Source organism: Monodon monoceros, unplaced genomic scaffold (assembly GCF_005190385.1).
Source record: "Monodon monoceros isolate NGI ecotype Baffin Bay Population unplaced genomic scaffold, NGI_Narwhal_1 Super_Scaffold_7, whole genome shotgun sequence".
Classification (NCBI taxonomy): Eukaryota; Metazoa; Chordata; class Mammalia; order Artiodactyla; family Monodontidae; genus Monodon; species Monodon monoceros.
In genome coordinates this window covers 102742373-102765350 of record NW_021703784.1, presented here as the reverse complement: position 1 = coordinate 102765350, position 22978 = coordinate 102742373, and the positions used below count along the sequence as shown (strand labels likewise).

At 43.1% G+C, this 22978-nt stretch overlaps 1 protein-coding gene, 1 non-coding gene and 1 pseudogene across 13 annotated transcripts in view; 2 read left to right on the top strand and 1 right to left on the bottom strand.

Annotated features, from left to right (window-relative positions):
* The window catches only part of PPP6R3 (protein phosphatase 6 regulatory subunit 3), a 126904-nt gene extending 106531 nt beyond the window's left edge, over positions 1-20373 (bottom strand). For 4 of the 12 annotated variants that reach the window (XM_029207507.1, XM_029207511.1, XM_029207506.1 and 1 more), the window contains exons 1-2: positions 20264-20331; positions 19420-19493 (exon numbers count right to left, since the gene is read on the bottom strand). The gene's annotated coding sequence lies outside the window, so the exon portion shown is untranslated. Of the gene's footprint in view, positions 1-19419; positions 20033-20263 lie in introns of those variants that run through there. The other 8 variants (XM_029207504.1, XM_029207514.1, XM_029207516.1 and 5 more) reach the window with 5 other exon arrangements.
* LOC114886682 lies at positions 1169-2718 on the top strand (annotated as a pseudogene).
* Positions 20374-20874: 501 nt separating the features above from the next.
* TRNAA-AGC lies at positions 20875-20947 on the top strand. Its single transcript has one exon. It is a non-coding gene; the product is annotated as a tRNA-Ala (tRNA).
* The last annotated feature ends 2031 nt before the right edge of the window (positions 20948-22978 follow it).

Below are 22978 nucleotides of genomic sequence, written 5' to 3'. Positions count from 1 at the left end.
TTCTATGAAATGCACCTTAACAAATTAAGAACAGAAATCATACAATGTCTGCCCTTAGACCACAATGCAATTAAACTAGAAATCAGTAACAGAAAGATAGCTGGAAAAACCCAAAGTACTTGAAGATTACACATTACATTTCTAAATAACACATGGATCAAACACAAAAAAATCTCAAGAGAAACTTTAAAAATGTCTGAACAAAATGAAAATACAACTTACTAAACTTTGGGGGATGCAGCAAAAACAGTGCTTAGATTAAAATTTATAGAATTGAAAGCATATATTAGAAGACATCTAAAATCAATAATCTAAGCTTTCACCTTAGAAAACTAGATAAAGAAGAGGAAATTAATTCCAAACTATGCAGAAAATTGAAATAATAAAAATTAGAGCATAAAAGAATTTTAAAACAAGAAATCAGTAGAGGAAGTCAACAAAAGCAAAAGCTGATTCTTCAAAAAAAAAAAAAAACAATAAAACTCATAAGACTTTTTCCAGACTAAGGAAGAAAGAAGACCTAAACTGCTAATATCAGAAATGAAAGAGGGGAAGCACTACAGATCCCATATACAATAAAAGGATAATAAAAGAATATTATGAACAACTCTATAGCCACAGATTTGATAACCTAGATGAAATGGACCAACTCCTTGACAGATACAATCTGTCACAACTCACATAAGAATAGACAGTTTGAATAGGTCTACATCTATTAAAGAAATTGAATCAATTATTAATAACCTAAAACAGAAAGCATCACGTCCAAATGGGTTTACTGATGAATTCTACCAAACATTTAAAGAAAAAATTATACCAATTCTCTATCATCTCTTCCAAAAGACAGAAACAGAAGGAATACTTCCTAACTCATTCTATGAGACCAATCATGCTCCTTGGTATTTACTCAAACGAACTGAAAACTTATGTTCACACAAAAACCTGCACACAGATGTTTATGGCAGCTTTTTCATAACTGCCAAAACTCGAAGGCAACCAAGATGTCCTTCAGTAGGTGTGTGCATAGACTGGTACAACCAAACAACGGAATATTACTCAGCACTAAAAAGAAATGATCTCTCAAGCCGTGAAAAGACATAGAGGAACCTTAAGCGTATATTACTAAGCGAAAGAAGCCAGTCTAAAAAGGCTACAATGCTGCATGTTTCCTACTATAATTCGTTCTAGAAAAAGCAAAACTATAGAGACATTAAAAAGATTAGTGAGGTCATCGGAGAGCGCTGCTCGCTGTGGGCAGAGCCTGTGTGCCACTGACGTCACCACCGCCAACTGCTTTCTGGGAGGCAGGAGTGGAAGGCCTAAGAGTTGATAATAATGGCAGATGAAGAGATTAATGAAGACTATCCAGGAGAAATTCATGAATATTTATCAACATTTGAGAATTCCACTGGGGCTGTGGATGAGATGCTGAAGAGTATGATGTGTGTTTCTAGAAATGAGTTGTTGTAGAAGTTGGACCCACTTAAACAAGCAAAAGTGGATTCAGTTTCTGCTTACACATTAAATTCAATGTTTTGGATTTATGCGGCAACTCAGGGAGTCAATCCTAAGGAACATCCAGTAAAGCAGGAACTGGAAAGAATCAGAGTATACATGAACAGAGTCAAGGAAATAACAGACAAGAAAAAGGCTGGCGACCTGGACAGAGGCGCAGCTTCAAGAGGGCATTGGAATAAATGCCCTCTGGGAACCAAAACCTAAAAATGCACCCAAAGTTGTCAATAAAGGAAAAAGTAAAATTAACCTTTTGGTTTGATGTACACATATTCAAAAAGTATATAATTGTTTTGTGTGTGGTTAAGAATTTTATTCTTTCTGTTTTCTTTCAATTTACTTTTTTTTTTTTTAAATTGGAGTGTAGTTGCTTTACAACGTTGTGTTGGTTTCTTCCGTGCAGCAGGGTGAATCAGCTATACAGACACATGTATCCCCTCTTTTTTTGGATTTCCTTCCCATTTGGGTCACCACAGAGCATTGAGTGGAGTCCCCTGTGCTATACAATCTGTTTTCATTAGTTATCTATTTTATACATAATAGTGCATATTTTTATTGTTTTCCACAAGATAGACGATGATTATGTATCATTGTAAGGTTTAAATGTATTCCGTATTGAATTCATATATAAAATCTGTACTTTAAATTTGTAATGCTAAATACCTTTCCCCCCAGAAAGATTAAGTTATATTTATTGATTTTCTTATAGAACACTGAGGTTTTTAACATTGTGGTATATTTATAGTTTACTGTCTCTTGACAAGACTCTTATTTCCTTATACAGGTCACTCTTTCAAGTGCCATTTTATAAGCTACTATGAAATTTAAGTTAAATGTTCTTTGTAAACATTTGTCTATTTTCAGTGAATAATGATTTTATGAAGTATGCTGAAGTTATAAATACACCTGTTTTCATTATATAATATTAAGAAAGAAAAAAAAGATTAGTGGTTGTTAGGGGTTAATTCTGAGGCAGGGATGAACAGGCAAAGCCCAGGGGATTTTTAGGGTAGTGAAACTGTTCTACAGACTACTACAATGGTGGATACGTGCTATCATACATTTGTCTAAACCCACAGAACATACAACATTAAGAGTGAACCTAATGTAACGTGCGGACTTTGGGTGATAATGATGTGTCAACACAGGTTCATGGAGGTTGGAGGGGGGCGCGTGGGGAGACAAGGAGTATATAGGCTTCTGGCTCTGTACTTCTGCCTCAATTCTGCTGTGAACCTAAAACTGCTTATGAAATAAAATTTATTAATTTTAAAAAATGGTTAAATGTAAATTTGTGTTATGCATATTCTACAACAAGAAAGAAAAGATTTGTTAAATCACTGTTCATTTATAGTAGAGCTTAAAAACGTCATATATGTTATACATCATTTGAAAAGATTAATAGAAAAGCTTTCTAAAAAAAGGTTTCCTTCCACTGCTTAACAGTTGTACTTTGTACGTAAAGATAAAAAGCAAAGAAGCCAGCTTCTAATTTAGTATTTTACCTATTTCTGTACCAAACACTAAACTTCTAGAAGCTTCTAAGAACAAAGTGCTTTACTGTAACAAACTAAAAGCAAGCCAGGGCTTCCCTGGTGGCACAGTGGTTAAGAGTCTGCCTGCCAATGCAGGGGATATGAGTTCGAGCCCTGGTCCGGGAAGATCCCACATGCAGCGGAGCAATGAGGCCTGTGTGCCACAACTACTGAGCCTGCGCTCTAGAGCCCACGTGCCCCAACTACTGAAGCCCGTGCGCCTAGAGCCTGTGCTTGGCAAAAGAGAAGCCACCGCAATGAGAAGCCTGCGCACAGCAACGAAGAGTAGCCCCTGCTCACCGCAACTAGAGAAAGCCCACGCACAGCAGTGAAGACCCAACGTAGCCAAAAATAAATAAATTTATATTGAAAAATAAAAAAATAAAAGCAACCCAAATTTTTTTGTGATTAAAAATAAAAATCTAAAGCCCACTGAAATGGGGAATGGCTATAAAGTATACCAGTAATTAAAAAGAAGGCAGACCTCTGTGTACTGCATGGGACTCAATGAAAAGTGATGAATGATAAGAAAAAAAGGTGTATGCCTAACACTGTATAGTTTCTATAAGCACATATATAAGTAATACAAACACATAGAAAAAAATAAAAAAAAATAGAGACATAACTATTAACAGCAGAAGACAGAAAAGAACTGGGGGAAGGTGAGCAGAAGAGATTTTAGTCTTACCTATTTTTACTTTTTTTCAAAGCAAATATAATCACGCATTGACTAAGTTTTTGAAACTAAGGCTTCTATTCTAAACAGAAAAATGGCAACAGAGTAAAAAAGAAAATTCACAATATCCTACTACCAGTCAAGATTTCAAAACCAAAGCCAGTGAAAGAGTTCATAAAATATTAACCATTAACAAAATCAGCATAGCCTTAATCACTTGTTCTGTGAAAGTTTATGACTTCTACATTAATACACTTGCAAGGGAAAAAAAAAAACCCTACAAATTCAAATTACCCAAAGTTATCTTCTATGGAAAAGGGAGGAGAACTTTAATATTACTTCCATTTTATATAGGAAGAAGCTGGGGCTCAGAAAGTGAAATAATTTGCCCAAAATCAGAGAGCTAGTTCAGTAGTCAAACCAAGATTCCAATCCAGTTCTCATCAACTTAACAACGCTTTCCCGAAATCATTCTGGCTAGACGTCCTCCCTCCCAGAGGTTCCTTCTTCATATAAAAGATGAACATCCTACACTCACCTTAAGGTGGAAAGAGTTAAAATATGCAAGTAATGACTCAAGCACAAGTGACAACGGTAATAACAGGCACTGGGCAAACAAAATAGGAAGAGACAGCTACATCTACCCAGTGTAAGGCAGGTATGTAAGAAGGGCAGGCTGCTGAAGGTTTACACTAATCAAGAGGCAATTCAGCAGTCACTGATGGCAAAAATTGAAAAATTTTAAGCCTGACAATATGGTAAATGGCAGGAATGGGCTCTACTTTTTTCAGGGGATAAACATAAACATGCCCAATAACGCTTAACTTTAATACTCACAACAATTCTGCTAAACCAGCTCGCTCTCTCTCTACCCTGTGCCCCCTACAACTCTTTCTCATTCTTTCCTCGTTGCCCTAGAAGATTATCAAACTCTATTTTTTGAAATTTGATGAAAACAATAGTTATAATACCTATGCATTTCAAGCTCCTTGGCCTCACTGAACATTACTCAGATAGGACTAGAAGTAGTTATTAACTCTTTACTCCTGGCATCAGCAGCACTGGCACCAAACCCCCTAACTCTCCTCAATTTACAAGTCTTGCTAACCACACTATCATAAAGTGAGTTCCAGCCCAGCCCAGCCTATGCTAGTATGTTCCTCCATGCCTCTTTTAATTTACTAGTCAGAGTAAGAAAAGACTTAATATAAAGAAATAAGTATAAAATCATCCCCCCTCTCCCTCAGGATAGGCCACGTATTATAAATGCTGAACTCTACTCTTTTCCTTTCGCAAAGACAGATTCAGCTCGGAATCTATTTTGATCCACATCCCTTTTCCAGATTGTTTTTGGTGTTCTATACTTGGCCAGAGTCACATTTAAAGTTCACATAAACGTTTCCTAGCAATCAAATGATCCCATTTTAAAAAGGTAACTAGTCTTGAAATCCTTTCCATTTCTGGATATGAAAATGAGCTAATTAATATGAAGAACCAGAAAATCTTTAAGAAATTCCTTATTGACACAGGAATACTCCATTTAAAGGAGGAAAAAACAATCACATTTGCCAGCTCTTAACAAAATGAACATCCTTGGGACTTCCCTCGTGGCGCAGTGGTTAAGAATCTGCCTGCCAATGCAGGGGACACGGGTTCGAGCCCTGGTCGGGGAAGATCCCACATGCCGCGGAGCAACTAAGCCCGTGCACCACAACAACTGAGCCTGCACTCTAGAGCCCGTGTGCCACAACAACTGAGCCTGTGCTCTACAGCCCATGAGCCACAACTGCTGAGCCTGCACGCCACAACTACTGAATCCCACGAGCCACAACTACTGAAGCCTGCGCACCTAGATCCCGTGCTCCACAACAAGAGAAGCCACCGCAATGAGAAGCCCACACACCACAACGAAGAGTAGCCCCCGCTCGCCACAACTAGAGAAAGCCCACGCGCAGCAACGAAGACCCAACACAGCCAAAAAATAAAAATGAATTTTTAAAAAATGAACAGCCTGTATTACTTGCAATTCTTAAAGTTTTTTGAATGCTGACACATATCCAAAACAATATCTGGTACGTGATTATTCAAAAGTAGCAAGATGCCGAAAGAACAATCGAAAATAAAAAGTAATACCAGCAATCTAAAAATAAAAAAAGACTAAACATATCTGCTGGACTGGCCAACATGAAGAGCACTTTAGGCACAGAATACCTCAAATTCCTGGATAAGGAACAACTGACAGCTCACTTCTAGTTCTAATCTAATTAGGCAATAGCTGCATATAAACTGGGATTGAAAGCATTTGAAAATTCTTATAAGGGTAAAGATATCAATTAACTTCAGGCTTTAAGTTAAATATGAAATGTCTAAGATCACCAAGAAAAGAAGTGTCTAATCTCTTACTGGGTGTAGGTAAAAAGAGCAGACAGGAATGAAAGAAAAAAATCCCACAATATATAGGCAAGAAAAGGAACAGAACAGGAAAAAAGCCCAATTAGAGAGCACAAAATACGAAAGTAGAAATAAACCAAATATTTCAATCACAACTAATGTAAACAGACTAACCACCTTAAACTCAAATTATAAAAATGCAATCTAGCTGTGTGCTGCTTTCAAAGGGCACTCCTAAAACATTAAGGACACCAAAACTTGATAGTTAAAGGGCAAAAAAATATATACCAAGCAAACATTAACTAAAGTCCCTTGGTACAGCTATGCCAATATCTGACAAAATATATTTTAGTGGAAAAAATGTTCCTAGAAACAAAGATTCGTTACAGAATGACAAACTGTGCAAGTCACTGGAAACTTAGCAATTCTAAACGTATAGATAGAAAGCAAAAATTGAGAGAACTATAGGAATTTGACAAATGTTCCATCACAATGGGATTTTAACAACACCCCTCTCTGTAACTGATGGAACAAGCAGACAGTATTAGTTAAGGACACTAGTTTGAAAGTGAATTCAATTAATGTGTTTCATCCAATAGACATGGGAAAACCTGACCTTAAAATTGGAAACACATTCTTTTTAAACACACATGGAAAACTGATAAAAATTTGCCACAAACTAGACACCATTAAAACAGCCTCAACAATTTCAAACAATCAAAATCACACTGGACCACATTTTATTAGCACAATGTATGTTAGCAATCAATAACAAAGATTAAAAGATACAGGGCTTCCCTGGTGACACAGTGGTTAAGAATCCACCTGCCAATGCAGGGGACATGGGTTTGAGCCCTGGTCCGAGAAGATCCCACATGCCGTGGGATCTAGGTCCGTATGCCACAACTACTGAAGCCCGTGTGCCTAGAGCCCATACTCTGCTACAAGAGAAGCCACCGCAATGAGAAGCCCGCACACCACAACGAAGAGTAGCCCCCACTCGGCACAACTAGAGAAAGCCCGCCCACAGCAATGAAGATCCAATGCAGCCATAAATAAATAAATTAAATATATATCAATATATCAGCATTTTTCAATACACTTTCTAAATTTCTAAGGCAGAGAAGAAATCAAAATGAAAATGTGAAGATATTCAGAACTAAAAGATAAAAATTTTGCATAGCAAAACTACTGAATTGGAGCTAAAGTAGTATTTAAAGGGTAGTTACTACTTTATTTACATATATATGTATACATGTATACAAAAGACCTGAAAATTAATGAGCTAAAAATCCTTGTTTAAGAAACTAAATATTAGTAATTAATTACAAATCAGGCGAAGTCAAAAGATAAGAGATTATAATTTTCTGCCAATATATTTGAAAACACAGACAAAATAAATGTTTTAGAAAAATGTAAATTACCAAATGTGACTCAAGAAAAAGAAGACTCTAATGAGCCTATAAATATTAAAGCAACCAAGCCAGTAATTTTTAAATTCAGAGAGAAAACACCAGGCCCTGATGGCTTTACAGGCAAGTTTTATCAAAATGAAAGAATAGCTAATTCCAATTTTACATACAAACTCTCTAAGAGAAAAAAAACATACAAATACTAAGCTTATTTTATTAGACTGAGAATACCCTTGATAGCAAAACTCATAGAGCTGATACAAAAAAGGAAAGTTAAAGATCTTACCAATGAACATAGATACATAAATCCTAAGATATTAGCAAGTAAAAAAAATATCTAAGGGAATTCCCTCGCAGTCCAGTGGCTAGGACTTGGCACTTTCACTGCTGGGGCCCCGGTTCAATCCCTGGTCAAGGAACTAAGATCCCGCAAGCCGAGTGGCACGGTCAAAAAAAAAAAAAAAAATACATGCGGGCTTCCCTGGTTGTGCAGTGGTTGGGAGTCCACCTGCCGATGCAGGGGACACAGGTTTGTGCCCCGGTCCGGGAAGATCCCACATGCCGCGGAGTGGCTGGGCCCGTGAGCCATGGCCGCTGAGCCTCCACGTCCGGAGCCTGTGCTCCGCAACGGGAGAGGCCACAGCAGTGAGAGGCCCGCGTACCGCAAAAAAAAAAAAAAAAAAAAAAGCCAAAAACAAAACAAAAGAACAATTTTGTTTAAAAAAAGAATATGTCATGATTGAGATGGATTTATCCCAGAAATGTGAAATTAATTCCAATATTACCTTTTAGAGCAATTTTTCACATTACTAGATTAAAGGAGAAAAACTGTAATATCATCCCAACAGATGTAGAAAATGCATTCAATTAAGTGCAATGCCCACTTGTGATGTGTTTTTAAATTTCTCCATAAACTAAGATTGAAGAAATCTTCCTCAACCTGTTAAAGGAAAAAAAAAAAAGTATCCACACATTTAATGGTGAAAGATAAAAGCATTTCCCTTAAAACCGGGAATATGACAAAGATGCCCGCCATTACCATTTATATTTGGCACTGGTGATGGTTGCCATGAAGCAGTGCAGTTAAGACTAGAGTTAAGATATAAAAAGTAAAAGGACTGGAAAGAAATGACCTGTCATTATTCAAAGATTAGATGATTATCTACATAAAAACCCCCAAGAGTCCACAAGCAAATTATTAAGTTAGAGAAGTTAATGAATATGACTCACATATAAAGTCATCTGCATTTCCATTCACCAGCAAAGAGAAATTTTTAACTTAAAAAAAAATTTACAACAGCAACAAAAACTATAAAGCAACCAAAGAACCAAAATCTAACAACAACAACAACAACAAATGCAAGACCTGTAGAAAGAAAAAAACATAAAACTTTTTAAAAGACAACTACCTATAAACCAAAAAATCTATTTCCTCCTCTACTTGGGTAGTAAGAGGGATAGAAGAAAAGATTAGAAGATATTAAGATCCATTTTTGCCCTTTTATTACATGCTTTCAAAAAATACTTTTTAAAAAATCCCATAAACACAGTAAAGAGGTCACAAATTGGGAAAGAACATTTGTCACACAAAAAATAAAAATCAAAATATATAAGAATTCCTACAAATAAGAAAAACCAAACAACTCAAGAGGAAGAAAAATAAGACATGAGCTTCCCTGGTGGCGCAGTGGTTGAGAGTCCGCCTGCCGATGCAGGGGAAAGGGGTTCGTGCCCTGGTCCGGGAAGATCCCACGTGCTGCGTAGTGGCTGGGCCCGTGAGCCATGGCCGCTGAGCCTGCGCGTCTGGAGCCAGTACTCCGCAACGGGAGAGGGTACAGCAGTGAGAGGCCCGCATGCCGCAAAAAAAAAAAAAAAAAAAAAATACAAACAGGTATTTCACAAAAGAAGAAATCCAAATAGCCAAAAAAATGCTCAACTTCAGTAGTAATATGAAAGAAGAACATTAAAACCATGCAGAAATAAATGAATTTAAAAAATGGCCAAAGAATTACTTGAACAGACGTTCCTCTAAAGAAGATACACAAACAGCCAATAAGGACATGAAAAGATGCTCAACAGCATTAGTCATTCAGGAAAGGCAAAATCACAATGAGATACCACACTTCACTAGCATGGCAATAATTTTTTTTTTAAAGGGAAAATAATGTATGTTGGTGAGGACATGGAGAAATTAGAACCCTGATACAGTGTTGGTGAGAATATAATATGGTACAGTCACTTTGGAAAACAGTTTGGTAGGTCTTCAAAATGTTAAACACAGTTACATTACCTAACAATTCCACTCCTTAGTATACACCAAGAGAAATAAATACCTATGCCCCTCCAAAGACTTACACACAAATGTATAAGCAGTATACAGCAGTACTGTTCACAACAGTCAAAAGGTGGAAACAACCCAAACATGCACCAACTGATGAATGGATAAATAACATGTCGTATGTCCATACAATGGAATGTTATTCAGCAATCAAATGAAACGACACTGATACTGAAATATGCTACAACATGGATAAACCTTGAAAACATGCTAAGTGGAAGAAGCTAGTCACAAAAGACCACATATTGTATGATTCCATTTACATGAAATGTCCAGAACAGGCAAATCCACAGAAAGTCCATTAGTGGTTGCCTAGAGGTTAGGTGGGAATGGAGAGTCACTGCTAATGGGTACAAGGTTTCTTTTCAGGATGATGAAATGTTCGAACATTAGACTGTGGTGATCATTACACAGTTCTGTGAATATACTAAAACCTATTAAATTGTACGCTCTAAGTGGGTAAATTGTAATATGTGAATCACATCTCAATAAGGCTATTAATTAAAAAATGAGATGTTAAGTTCACACCCACCAATCTGGCAAATACAAAGAAGTCGGACAATACCAAGAGGTGGCAAGGATGCAGAACAACAGTGCTGGTAGGAGGGTAAACTGGCTCAACTATTTTTAACTAAAGTTAAAGCTGTACAGATCCCACTACCCTGCAATTCTAGTTCTCTCCAAGGCTTCATACCTTGGAGAAATGCTTTTGCACTTGTTCAAAGCCTCGTTGTTTCTTTAGTGGAAACAATCCTATCTTACAATGATAGGACAGAGAATAAAATGAGATATTCAGTCTGAAATAGAACACAGAAGTGAAAAGGAATAAACTATAGCTACACACATCAATGTAGACAAAACTTGTTATCTGCATGGTCTCACTTCCCTCACTTCCCAGCTTCAAGTCCATACCTCACCATTATAATCACTCCCTTGACCTTCTCTTGCTTTGCCACTTTTGCCTGGGTAAACCACAACTGCAACACTGCCTACTCTGCTCCCAGGAAAAAGAACACAACTGCTTTTTTCACTTTAAACTAAGGACGGCTCCCCTCAGGAGGCCATTCCACATGGCTAGTCCATTCACATTCTGACCTTCCCATAGAATACTGCATACCTTCTCCTCTCTCCTCACAACCCACCGGCCCCTACTCACCCTCATTTTTACTGATAAATCCTCCTATTTCATGGAGAAAAAAAAGAAAGAAGAAAACGGCCCTGCTCCCACCATGCCAGCTCCCCTACTATGCTCTCCCTCATCTCACCAAGGAAGAGTATACGGGTGCTCCACGTGGGCCCATTCCCACCAAATGTCCCCTCTCCCGCTTCATCAAGGTGTTCATTCTGTACAGAACCATTTCCCACGAACAGTACAAAAATGCTGTAATTTCGGCCATCTCAACCAAACTTTCTCAGGACCCCAACTCTCCCTTTAGCACGGCGCCAAGTGCCCACAAAAGGGCTTTCTCTACTTGCCCTCCTCTTCTCTCAATCCCTCGTGAACCCTCCCTTCCAGGCTCTTCCTGCACCACCGTGTGGGGACTGCTCTTGTCAAGGTCATCAGTGACTCATGTGCCACCAAAGCCAGAGGACAAGTCTGGGCCCTCATTTCACCTGAGGGCACAGCAGGAGCACTGGGCGTGGGTTCTCACTCCCTCCCCCTTGACGACACCTCCCCCATCTTCAAAGATGCAAGGACCACCTGGTTCTCCTCTACCTGGGAGCCTGCCTGTCCCCATTTTCCTTGCTGCCTCGGCCCTCATTCATCAGTGCGCTCACTCAACATCAGGACTTTTAAGTGTCATCAAAACACTGAGGACTCTCACATGTCTATCCTCAGCCCAGACCTCTCCCCTCAACTCCGAACGCCGTAACCCTACGTGGCTCCAGTCGGCTCTCGAACGAAGACGGTCACAAATGCAACAGGTCCAGACCCCAGCTCTTGATCTTACTTCCAAACCTGCACCTCCCACCACCGTGACCGCAAGCAAAAACCCCTGGTCGGTATCACCTTCACTCCGTTCTCTCAGCTATATTCAATCTGTCAACAAAGCCTGTTGGCCCGACCTTCAAGATGCACCCAGAATCCAACCACTCCTCACTTCCACCCCTGTGCCCCGTCAGTCCAGGCTGCCATTATTGTTTTGTTGGATCCTGGGCAGCAGAGGGGCAGCTATTCTTAACATGGTTTCAGGGGAACCTTTTAAAAACATAAATCAGATCTCATATCACACCCCTGCTCAAAACACTACAATACTTCCCATCTCATTCAGAGAAACAGACAAAATCCCAACTGCCTGTGTGACTGGCTCCCGCTCCCACCCCCCCCCCCCCCCCCCCCCCCCCCCCCCCCCCCCCCCCCCCCCGACTTTCTCTCCTGCCACTCTCCCTCCAGCCTGGCTCTCTACTGTCCCTCCAACACAACAGGTACAACCCTTCTTAGCACCTCACGTGCACTGGACTCTGCCTGTGAGACTCCCCTTACCCCACCCCCACCCGGAGCCACGTGGCTCCCTGCCTCACCTCCTGTGTTCAGAGGTCTCAGGAAGGCCCCTCCTGACCACCTTATTTCAATCTGCAAACAGCCCCCACCCACCTGGCTTGACTTTGCTCCCAGCTGTATCACCACATGACTACCGTGTCTTTGACTTTCTGTCTTTAACTGTCTTTCTCCACCAACACGTAAGTTCCAGAGGACAGGGACAATGTCTTCTTTGCTCACTGCTAATATAGCCAGCATCAGAACGTATGTTTTATCACCTAAGACATAAGTACTCAAACATCTGAATAAATGAGTCTCAAAAACAGTAAGAGGGGAGGGGTGAATTACAGAACAAAATGATTCCATTTATATAAAGACATGCAAAAATTAAGTTATATTATATAAGGATACATTCACAGATGGTAACACCATAAAGTAAATCGAGAAAATGATACATGCAGGTCAGCCCTTGCTTTGGGGAGGTCAGAAGAGGTAGGAGTGGTCAGGGAGGTCATACAGGAAGCCAAAGGTAGTGGCAACATTCCATTTCTTAAGCTGGTCAGTGGGTGCACAATTGGTAGTTTTAACATTTAATATCTGTACCCATGCTGACATATACTCCTTGAACATATGATCTCATTAAAAATTGAAACAAAGAACAGGTTAGAGCAAGACAGGTCAAATCCAGCCCACCACCTGTTTTTGTAAATAAAACTCTACTAGAAGACAGCCACCTTCGTGTGTTTCACGTTGACTGTGGCTGCTTTTACACCACAGCAGCAGAATCGAGTAGTTACAGAGACCATAGAGCCAGCAAAGCCGAACATATTTACTGACTGGCCCTTTACAGAAAAGAGTTGTCTGGTTATAATGTGAAATTTGAAAAGAAACTGAAAGCAAAATTTAAAAGAGCCAATCTTCTGTTAAAAAACACTGATCTCTCAAGGACTTCCCTGGCGGTCCAGTGGTTAAGACTATGAGCTTCCACTGCAGGGGGCATGGGTTCGATCCCTGGTTAGGGAACTAGATCCCACATGCCTCGTGGCACGGTCATATAAATAAATAAAAGTTAAAAACGAAAACAAAACATTGATCCTTCAAGACGTGTGATTATCTCCAAGAGCACAGTACACTGAAAAAATATGGTTCCATATAACACGAGGGATTCCAAAGCAAACGGGGTTTTTATACTGTCTTAAAGCACCAGAGAGATTTTAAAGATGAATATTTTAGAAAGCAAAGTGCAAAACCTCAAATTTATGATCTCTACTCCCACCCCAGTAAGAAAATATTATCACATTTTAGCAAATAAAATCTATATAACATAATCCAAATTTGAGGGGAAAAGGAAGACAACAACACTACCACCGAACTCTACAACCTGCCCTCACCCACTTCGCCGTCATCCTATACTTCCCCAGGGCAGCTAGTTAGACCTCGAAGGTCCTCTATGATGCCATAATACTCCATTTCACTTTTTCAGGGCATTTCACTGAAGCTTATATTAGTCATCTCTGAACTTATTTCTATTGTTATTAGGAAGAAGACTGATAACAGTAATATTAAAACAAATATTACTGTGTACTAGGCATTGTGCTAGTTCGTTTATATTTAATATTCATTTCACAAACAGGAAACAAAGGAACAGAGATGTCATCTAACATTATGATTACACAGCTGGAAGACTGTGGAAGCCAGAACTCAAAGTCAGCTATTTTAGGTCCTGGGCACTCTTGACCTCCACAAGACACTCTGAATTGAGAACAGAGAACAGATATTAATCTGTGAAAACTTCCTTAGCTTAAAATACTATCCCTATGATAGGTGCCAAATACATAGCTGCTGTATCCATCTAAGAGTATAATAAATCAAGGATGAGAGGTCCACAGTGGAAAGGGGGGAAGGGGGTGATTCAAAGAGTATTGTTTAATCAGAAGGGATTGGGTCTCATCACAGGCAACAGAGGCAGATGTGACCTGCCCACTGTCCAGAGGCAACAGAAACCCTATGTATCTCTAAGTCAACAAAAGTAAACCAGGAGACACTACACTCCCTCATCTACTACAATGACAAAAACAGATATGCACTACCACTAAAAAACAAACAACAACAACAAACAAAACACCAACTCAGAAGTTAACCATTTATTCTTTTTTCTTTAAATTTTTATTGGAGTATAGTTGATTTACAATGTTGTGTTTATTCTTAACTCGCCGTGAGTTCCAGCTATGATGTTATTGTTGAAACAAATGACATTTGAAATTACGGTCTATTGGGGCCACCGAAACCCTAAGGAATCACCCAGGAACTGAGATTTCTCTGCTGCGTACAGGTCCATTTTCCAGAATGACCTAAATCTTTCTCTAATAATCAGTGACCTCCAAAACCATGATTCTCATGAAAGGAAGCCCCAAACAGCCACTCAAGTCAATACTTGTCAATGTTCCTCGCACCACTGCCTCATGTGGGGACTGAAGGCCCAGATTTCACCAAGGTCCAGCCAATGCCTACTGACTACACTAAGCCTTACGGGATAGAGGAGGCCACCCCGGAGGGTGCCTTAGTGGCTAGTGTAACTGCGGCCTACTCACCCTGATAGGGTCTCAGAGGGCCATGCATTCTCAGGCAAGCTCCCCTTTCTCTCCTTGTCAGTGTGTCGCATTACTGTTGACACCAGCATTATTGTTCAGATTTACATCCAGGTCCAGGGAACTCCAGGCTCCCACTAGCAATCCACACAGCTTTCTCCAAGTCTGACTCAACATTCAGTCATACTTTTACTTCTGCAGGCTTGCTTGCTTTTACTTATTTATTTATTGCCGCCTTTTTAGTTCGGCTGCCTAATGTTTCAAAAAACAATCTCATTCATCTTTCCTTTGGGCCACCAGATTTCAGGGCAGTCAGCATCTGGTGTACACAAACCATTCCAAGTCAATACATATTCCCGCTGTAAGATATTTTGGAATTAATAATACCCTAGTTTTCTCCAGAGTTGTTGAGAAATACAAAATCAGAGTCTCCTTATATCAGTAAAAAGATGTTCAGAACCTATCAAACTTTATTTGTATAAAATCAGTCGATTGTGTAGTCTTCACTAATACTTAATAAAACAGATCAACACTAGCCAGCAGAAGTGAGAAGTAGTAAACCTCCTCTACTCAGAGTAACCCCAGATCTTTGCAAAGTCTGTGACACAAAAATGTCCTAGTTAAGGTTAAGAAGCCTTTCGAGTACTGCCAAGATTCCCTTTTACTTGCTTCTTTACCGTCTAGCCAATCTACCTGGTACCCAGATGTCAGTTCATAATCATTCAAAACCTGAAACTGGGCATTGACTAGTAACTCTCTCTCCCCCCCCAGTAAAGAAAAATAAAGGGGGAGGGAGAAGGAAAGGGGGTTTCCGTGGCAACTAAATGTAAGCCAAAGTCAAAGTCAAATCTACAGTCAACCTCGATCCAGACTGCAGCAGGAAAAAACCCATTCCCACTGGAAGCACCATGGATTTCAAGGATGCTCAAGATGTTTAGCATGAACCTACACCAAGCCTCTGATCAGTATGGGAACAGTCAGTGTTTCAAGTCTGATCAGGATGTTGCAAGCAACATCTACGGAGCAAAAGACAATACAGGTCAATCCTATTTGTCACTGCAAAGCAGCTTCACCAGCATGGGAAGAGTGGCACTGCTTAGACACACCAAACCAAGGAGGAAAGTGGAAGTAACTATTCAATACATATGAGAAACAAAGGTGTAACTATTTTATTTTTTGGCAAGAGACTTCTGGCAGTCTCAGCCACCCAACCAGCAAACACAAGCTCTTTCCTCTCAAGTCTCTAGGGCCTCTCATTAAGAGTCTGCTATTTACACCACACACAAGTCTAACAAGCTGTGTTCTCTGGCCTCACAGCCAAAAGGACATCTCTTTTGTCAATGCCGCCTCTCCCCATAGACTGCAAGTCTTAAATGCCTGTTCACGGCTGAATCCCTAATACAGTTCCTGACAGGGTAAGGATTCAATATATTTGCTGACCAAATAAATGACGACTAGAAGAAGCAGACAGGAGGAGTGGTCACTTGTCATTCTCAGCATAGCCACAGGCCTGATTTCAGGATGAAGGATTAGAAAGTGCCTCCCTGATCTCCTCCCTTTTATATGTCGAGATTTTTAACATTTGGTTGGTGAAAATCTGTACAATTTTCATACTAACATTCTTCCACTCAATAAACTAGATCATGCATATTCTAAGTGTGTGTGAGTAAAGGATCTCTGCCGGTCTCTCTTCTACTGTACCTCACCTCCCCAGGAGGAAAAACACTCACGCACTTGGGTCAGAGTCCAGGGCACAGGCAATCCCCCTTTGCTAGCAAGCAAGGGTCACTGTGTTAAACAATAATCATAGAGTTTGCCTCTCTCTTGCCTTCAAAGGGCAGAAATGGCAAATCAATCCAGGGCTAACTCTCTGGAAATAGGCTTTCGTTTAAAAAAAAAAAAAGATAATGATGAAGCTGGCATCTAAAAACAGAACTGACAGCTGACTGACAGGATGAGGGCAAAAGATACAAAACTCAAAAATCACAGTAGGATAAGGTTATTTAGCATAGGCACAAACAATCCTGAACACCTGAGAGCACTAAGTTTCAGCTATGGCAATAGATTCTCATGAAGCAACAGGAAAAAAAAAACAGTTTCTCAATTATTTTATAAAATAAATTCACTTAAAAAAATGTTTTTAAAGTTCAGTCTCCTTTAAAGTTCAGCACCTGAAAATAACGTACGTACACCATCTTTCCCCACTAAGTAATGTCCAAGGTAGGATCTAGGTATAGGTAGAGCTCACAGATGACACAAAGAATTCCTTGACCCACAAGCAGTCCCTAAAATCTGTGGTCTAGAAGAGTGGTTCCAAAACCTAGCTGCACTTCAGTGCTACTTGAGGAGCTTTTAAAAACATATTCTCACTCTCACCACACATTTCTAGAGGTGGAGTTCATCACCCATGGGCTTAAAAAGTATCCCAAATGATTCCAATGCAGGCCAGATTAGGCCATCTATCTAGAGCAGGGTTTCTCAACCTCAGCACCACTGATATTTGGGGCTGGATAATTTTTTATTGGGGGGAGAGGGTTGCCATCTTGTGCACCATAGGATGTTTAGCAGCATCCTTGGTCTCTACCCTCTAGAAGTCAATAGTACACTGCCCAACCCCACAGATGTGACAAGCAAAAACGTCTCCAGACATTGCCAAATGTTTCTTTGGGGCAAAATCATCCTCCAGTTGAGAACCACTGATGTAGAGTAAATCAAAAACCAACCATTTGAGGTTCTCTTAAGAAAGGAGAGATAAGAAAGCTTTTTAAAGCCAAGAGGCCAGGTCTATTTTTTTCTATCCATCCCACCTAAGAAAAAGTAGCGAATCCTCGGCTCACACCAGGGCTCAGATCTTGACTTATGAGGAGGAGCAACCACAGCCTCTTGTGCTTTTTATGAAATAAACTCTGAGCTGAGTTTTAGCTGAGCAGACGGTTAGAAGAACTTCGCTGTCATTCTTCTTAAGGGTAATAAAGCACTGTAAAATTTTAGACCAATATACACACTCAGGCTGCCTCTCAAATATCCAAAATATAAAACCCCAAGATACAAGTTTATCAAAGAAGCAAACTAAATTCCAATCCTGACCAATACTGTTTTAAGGAAGATGTCTCATCTGTAACAAGCACATTATCTTTGTACCAAATCAATGCAAAAATTTACTTTAAAGAGGCTAAGCAAACCTCACCCAGTCAAGCCTTAATTTTATCACTATTCATTTTCTGTCCAGTTATGGTCTGATTCTCAAATTCCCAAGCAGTTAATTGAAACCAGCAAGTTTTTGTTTTGCTATACTTTACACAAAGGCTAGTTTTCTAATCTAAAACAATCTTCTTCCTGTTCCTCAGTAAGTTAAACCAGCGAGATGCTCATCTGTACTTAAGACCAAGTCTATCAAAATAACACTTCCCCAAGTGCAACGAAGCAAGCCAAGGCCCAAGCAAGTAACTCCTGCGGAAAGGCAAGCATGGTTTCAAGTGCCAGGCAGAAGAGCAGGGGGCAAGAATCAAGACTGTGAGTATATGTGTGAGTGAGTGCGTGGCATTCTGTTAGATACTCTAGACTCTGATCAAACACACTGAAATGCAAAACATCCATCCAGGACAACAGCTATTTCCCAAACTACCCTCACTGAAGTGTGTCTCAATACACAGCAAGCTTTCACATCTCAGTAAAACCCAGGAGTACACTAAGAAACTCTAGAACTATTGGGGGCCAATCACACTCAATACGCAGTATCCAAAAAGTACGGTAGGAACACAATCCGACTTGAGCTCCCGATGGCCTTTTCTTTATTTAACCATCTCTTAAACCATTCCGAGGCACCACCACTAATTACTCCAAAAAACGTTTGTAATTTAATCAATCTTCAACCACCCCTTCTCCTGGGTGGTTCTCAGGCCAAATGACTCTTAAACACACAGAGCTTTCTAAAGACAGACACCAAAAGCCAGGACTTAAACACTCATGTGACTTCCTAATAGTATCTAAACATTTAAAAATCAAATTTAAATTAATAATGGCCACTAATTACTCAGCGTATTCTTCGCGCCAGGCACCGTTTCTAGCTGCTTTACGCGTATTAACTCCTTTCCTCCCGACAAACTTAAGGAGGGAGACGCTGTTGCTATTCCCGTATCACAGAAGGAGCAGGGAGTTTGGGTAACCTGCCCAAGGTCACAGGGCTAGAAAGTGGTGAAGCTGAGACCTGAAACCAGGCAGTCTAACCCGAGAGCAAAGAAAGCTCCACAACTATCACCGCTTAGGAGACTTTCCAGTGGCTGGAAATCTGGAGTCTCTTTCCCACTTGCTGCCTACCTACAACGTGACCTTGAGGACATAATCGCAGTCAACTCCACATTAACAAAACAGCCACATTAACATTAAGTGCTGTGAGGATGAAAGGAAACAACTCCCAAGCGCCCCTCCCAGAAAAGCAAAACATAAAGCTCTATCCGACCCACAGAGAAAATGGTGAAGTACCGAGAAAATTACACGAAGCTCCGAGGTTGAAACGTCAGGACACACAGGTACATCCAAGGACTCATTCCGTCCACCTACAACCAAGAGTCCAAGTTGTGATCAGGGCAAGTAGGACCGGGAGGAAGCCCCTCCGAGGGAACGGCGAGAGGGCTTCTTTAAGAGGGAGGTACTTGCGGCCGAAAGAAGGACCACCCCCCTAGTGCATTTGCGCCAGGGAGGCTTTCGCGACCAGGTCTGCGCTGGAGTCGCAACACCGGAGTTAGCAAATCGCTCGGAAGGAGGTTTAAACGCTCCGAGCCGGGCTCTGCGTATCCCGATGACTCTACGGCGAAGGAGCAGAAACCCACAGAACTTGTTTCCCGGAGAACCGCGTCCAACAATGGCCTTCGCGAGTCTCCGGCGAGCCGCCGCCTCAACTTGACACGCTCCGCGCTCCGGGGCCCGCGGGCAGCGGACGGCGCTCGGGGCGGAAAGGCCGGAGCGGAGCGGGGCCCGGCCGGGTTAGGGGCGCGCCCGGCCGCCGCGCCAGGCCGCGGACGTCAACGCGGGCTCAAAGTTCGCCGCCCGGCCCGCGACCCACCCAGCCGCCCGGCCCGGCGGGGCCCCCGCGGCCTGCGGCGGGCGAGCAAGCGGCTGACAGGCGCGGGCGGGGACAAGCCGGGGAGCCCGGGCGCCGCGCCTCCCCGGCCGCCCAGCGGCGAATTCCGGGGGGGAGGGGAGGGGGCCGGGACGCTCCCTCCCCGAGTCGCCGAGGCCGGGCTGAGTGGCCCCGCCGCCGCCCACGCGCCGCGCACCCCGCGCACCCCGCGCCGCGGCCCGCTCCGCCGCCCCCTCCCCCCATTACCTGGAGGTGCCCGCGACTCGCCGCTAGTTGCGCTCAGGCGGGAAACGCGCTCACCGACACCATCAGCGAAGCGCCCAAAATGGCGGACGTATCAAGCAGGCCTTGAGTTCCCCCCGCCCTCCCTCCGGCCGCCTCGCGACCAATCAAGGCCCTGCCCCCGCCCCCGGCTCCACGCTCATTGGCCTCCCTCTCCCTCCCCCTGCAACCTATTGGGTCACACTGCTGCCCCGTTGCACCCACTCCGATTGGCTCGCAGACCCCGTCCGTCAAGGGCGAGGGGCGCATTCTTTTCCCATGGACTTGACGGATCCGGAACCTCTAGGACCCCGGAGTCTGGAGAAACAAATCAGAAACCGAGAGAAACCTGGCTGGGTCCCCCTACGCCGTAGCAACAGCAGGGCCTCCGCTTGACGGACGTTTCGGACCACCAATCCGATAGCCAATGCTTTTTGAAACTAAATTGAGCCAAACCAATCATGGCCGTAGCTCTGGGAGCTGCAAGAGAACCAATGGGGTAGCGAGACCGGCGGGCAGGCGGGTCGGAGGGCCTGGAGGAAACGGGTGATGACGTGAGCCACAATGTGTTTCGGCGGCGGAAGCTTTTCCGAGCTGGGGAATTAGCTCAAATGGTAGAGCGCTCGCTTAGCATGTGAGAGGTAGCGGGATCGACGCCCGCATTCTCCACGGCTGAATTTTATAAAGGTTGAGGGGGTCGCCCGTCGGTGATGGTCACTTTGTTCTCAAAGGCGGCGGCAGTACCAGGAGATACAGGGGCAAGGTGAGGGGCCAGGTGTCCCAATCTGTGCGTCCAGTTCCGTGAGGGAGAAGTGCAGAGACGCGGGGTTCTTTGTTTTGCCCCGCGGAAGGATTTACGCAGGAGCTTCTTCGAATCTAGTGGGCACTTGGTCTGTGCCCAGCCTGCGGGGGTGTGCAGGGAGCAGACGGTCCCGGCTTTGACGTCTGTGGGAGACGTCAGACTCCACCTGGGCAACACCAGGTAAGTAAAGCAGACCGCAGAGTGGTCGGGGTCTTCCTGAGCAGGTTACATTTTCACCCACGGGACAGGGAGAACAGAACCGTGGGCTTAGGTCTGGGTGGCAGGGAGAGAGACCCGAGACCCCAGGATGGGGCTTTGGAGCAGGTTGGGTTGTGGTGGGAGAGGTGACGCCCCGGGGGAAACCAACAGTCCCAATGCTCAGATGGGTGCCGGGCCTGGAGTCGTAAAGAGGACCCCGTGCAGGGAGAATGGCAGGTTTCCCTGGGGGCACTGGCTTGGTCAGAGATGACCACTCCACCTCAACGACAGGAGGCAGGCTCCCTGCGGGGATTCCCCAGGCTGTCTCCCAGAGGCCAGGCCTGAGAAAAGTGACAGAGCTTGGCCCCTGGGGGTAGCGGGATGGCAGGACCATTGGAGTTGGCCCCTGGGCTGCCTTCCCAATGCTCAGCATCCCGCTGCACCCCTATGCACCCGCCCCAGCTGGCCCTCCACCTCCCTGACTCAGACTCTCTGAGCCCCCGTGCCAAATGGCAGGGAGAATGGAGCTCAGCTTGAACTGGGTCAACCCCAGCACCTGGGGAGCTGGGTCTCTGGTGCAAACATGCCTCTGCCCCAGCTCACCCCTTTCAGCGAGCCTGTGGCTAGAAGCAGAATCTAGAAGGAGTTCATTGCTTGTAGATTATCATCCCAACATTACATGTTAGTTAACTGAGACCCAGAAAGCATTTAGACACCCGTATTGGCTGAGTGACCTTGGCTGGGTGATCAGTGCCCCTCTGAATCTCCAGGTCTTGTCTGTAAAGTACTGGTGATAATACCTACCCGCCTGTATCCATGCCCTGAAGGGCACTGGGCCTCTAGGAAGGCAGCAATCAAGGGCAGATGTTACTTGCCTTGATTCTACTGTTCGGAAGAGGCTCAGAGCCTTGCCCAAGCCACACAGCTAGTGAAGAACACAGTCAAGATTGAAACCAGTTCAGAAGACATGCTTGGTGCAGAGGGTTAGGGAGCGGGACATACATACAGATAGCCCGGGGTGGGGCAGAGGCAGGCATACCCAGCAGAGGGAACTGCAGAAGCATGGTTGGGGGAGGCACAACTGTTGGAGGACCAGGTCGTGGTGATCACAGGTCTGGGGGGAAAACAATGGGAGGGACTCATAGCAGCTTTGGAGGATACACAAAGGAACTTGGGGTTCATCCTCAGACAGTGAGGGCCAGGAAAAGCTTCGGAGCAACAGAAGGGCGAATTCAGGGCTGGCCATGCTTTAGAAAGGATTGTTTGGATTAAGAACAGCAAGGCTGTGCTATAGCAGTAGCATAGGACCAGAGGGGCAGTGCCTAGCGACTGGACCTAGGAGCAGGGGAGAGGCTGCAGGGAACCCCGGGACAGTAAAAGCACTCTATACAATGTGATGCTTTAAATAACATTAAATATGAGATGAACCCTGTGCTCTTGAGCAGGACTGAAAACTGAACTTTCTGTTTCTAGATCCATTGGGCTAAAAGCTTCTTGAGGTTAGTTTTTGTTTTATTCACTGCTGTACTACAGTACCTAGTACTTAGCACACAGTAGATGCTCAGTAATTCATTGTTAATTTCATTACAAATTCTTTTTAAAGACCTCCTGGTCTTTCTGACTGACCGATGCTCTGACAATGCTCTTTCATGTGACCCTTCCCTGCAGCTGGGCCCGCCTTGTTCTTCCAATGGCTACCT